This window comes from Pteropus vampyrus, unplaced genomic scaffold (genome assembly GCF_000151845.1).
Source record: "Pteropus vampyrus isolate Shadow unplaced genomic scaffold, Pvam_2.0 Scaffold109, whole genome shotgun sequence".
Taxonomy (NCBI): Eukaryota; Metazoa; Chordata; class Mammalia; order Chiroptera; family Pteropodidae; genus Pteropus; species Pteropus vampyrus.
In genome coordinates this window covers 353,056-355,843 of record NW_011888890.1, presented here as the reverse complement: position 1 = coordinate 355,843, position 2,788 = coordinate 353,056, and positions in this window count along the sequence as shown.

Here is a 2,788-nt window from a genome sequence, read left to right as displayed (position 1 = left end):
AATATTAGGAATCATGATGTAAGAAGTCATGTTTCATAAATTAAAATAAAAACAATAGAGGCAGTCAGTCTATTAAAATGTTTCTATATAGAGAGTTAATGAAAATATTTAGTTTATATTGGGGTCGCATTTTATTATTATCAATGAGAATCATTAAGAGAATAGAACATGGAATGACTGCCCATATTCCAAAAAAAAAAAAAAGGTCAAAAGGTAGAGCGTAGCAGTTCAACAAGAAAAAGAAAACAAACTAAATTATCTACTGCAGAAGGACAGCATGTTCAGCCAGACACTACAGGGTGTTTTTTGGTTTGTTTTTTTTGACTCATGGCACTCCAGTACCGTTGCTGATGAGTTTAGATTTAGCGAATGCATATATGGGTTTGGGAGTCACTCAGCTCCAAATGAAGGGTGAGGATATATACATTCACGTGCTCCTAAAAGGAGATGGGCACAGTTGTAGCCATCAGACTCTGTGCAATTTGGAGCAGGGTGCAGAATAGAGAAGTCAGCTTTAATTCTGGAGGAAAGGTGGAGATAAACCCAAACATCCCTTTCCATTTCTGTTGACCGCATACAGAAATGAAAGCAAAAAGTAAACAAGATAAGTTGAAAGTTTATCATTCTTATCATTCTGACTCTTAAGAGAAAAAAAAAATGTATATTGGGTCAACATGATTGTCATATCACTGATTATGAATTTAATTTCCATTAATATAGAGGCTAGAAGTGCTTCCAGTGACATTCAGTAACAATCCACTGTTACTTAAATGAACTTTAAATTCCTGTGCTGCATCCTAGGGCAAGGTTTATGGAATTTAACTTCATAGTGTATATTTTAAAGCATCAGATGAAAGGTAGTTGACTCATGTTGGTCAATAAGAAAGTAATTTTTTTTTCTCCGTTGGTCACACCATTCTAAAACCATTCCTATTAATACAATTAAACAGTAATTGCTCTCATCCCTTGTTGAGAATAGAAAGGATTGACAGCACAAATCAAGGGGTACGAACACAAGTTCTTACCAAAACGACCTACAAAGATGGTGGTTATTAACCAAACTCAGACTTTTGAAGATTTCTTCACAGAAGTCTATTCATTTCCACAAATGCATTACAAGGAACATGAAGTTAAAACTAGAAGTAATTTGACAATTGCTAACTAAGTGATTAATGAAGAATTTCCACATTCTTAAGTTTTTAACAATGACACAAAATGAAATATGAAGAGATGAAAATGTTGAGAAGAAGCAGATGTTCAGAGGGAATAACACTAACTTGAGAAAGCTTAGGTCCCTGATTCCCAAGTTTCACTTAGGAAGGATTTTCCACCTCCTCAGTTCTTCTAGTACTGATAGTGTTCTTGTAAGAGAAAAATATATTATTTCAGCTTCCTGATTTATCTAAATCATAGCTCTTAAAAATAATTAAAATAATGCTTAACATATATAACAAGTTTAATGTAAAAATCACCATGTCAAGTGTTTTACTCACCACAATAGCCTAAGAAGCAAGTATTGTGATTGTTCGTATGTTATTAAGGTGAGGGAAAATATTCCCCAGGAACAGTTATTAAATAGCGGATGAGAGATATATGCTCAGCTTTTAACTGGTCTCCTGATCCCCATTGTTAGTCACATTACTTCCAGGGGCTGTGCTGTGAATATGGTGGCCACTAGCCACATACGACTCTTTTAATTTAAATAAATATAAATTAAATAAAAACTCATTTCCTCAATCACAATAGCCACATTTCAGGTACTCAATAACTACTGTATTTCATAGTGTAGATAGAACATTTATTACAGGAAGTTCTATTGGTCAGCACTGTCTTAGGACATTGGTTTTCCTTTGATGCACTGTCAACTTTCTCTTCCATTCTCCACAATATTCTAAACCTGAAAAGTCCACAGAGAATACATGGGCTGTGATGAATCTTTTCTTCCCATCCCCCAGGAAAGAGCTACTATCCTCTCATCTGGAGAAAATTGTTTCTATTCCGCTTCTCAAAGCAAAGCTGTTTTAATAATAATAAAAAAAAATGATTAGGAATGAAAGTTTTAAATTATTATTAAGTAGAAATGTGAAGGGTACTCCGTGGGAGTCAATGTGAACTTTTCACCAAACCATTTGTATGATCTTTGACAGTCGAGAAAGGAAAGCAAGTAAGATTATTATAAAGCATATTTTATGGTGTCGATGTTATTTTGGCACCACATAAAATACTGATGAAATTTCACCAGGGAATGTTGCTATGTGCAGTTCTGCATAGAATGCCATAAGAGGACGTTCTAAGTCTGAGAACACATCAGAAAATAATCAAAATGATTTAGTACTAAATTATGACAAAGAGCTAGCCAGTCTTAGCCTGAGTCCAATAGACAAAAAGAAGATGTTAAATATCAGGGAGGTAAATGAGATCCAGAAGGGAGCAGAACAGGTAATTGCCAATAATGTCCCAATAATGGCAAATCAATTTAATGTTAGTAGTGTAAACTGTTGATCATTAAACTAAAAATGAATATGTCAGGTAGTATACCAAAAATAAAAGTTTAGACATGATAAAGAAATAAACTAAGCAGAACTTTAATTGTGATTTTTAAAGGCAGAAAAAGAAAACATCCAAAAATACTGACAGAACTAAGATAATGATTTCAACTAATCTAGGAAAATATGTGAAAAATGAAATAAAGAATCAATATTGTTGGCTAACCTACAGTTGAGTTTATTTGTAGTTTTCATTCCTAAAATGAAGGTATACTATCTTATGAAATAATATGCTACATTAA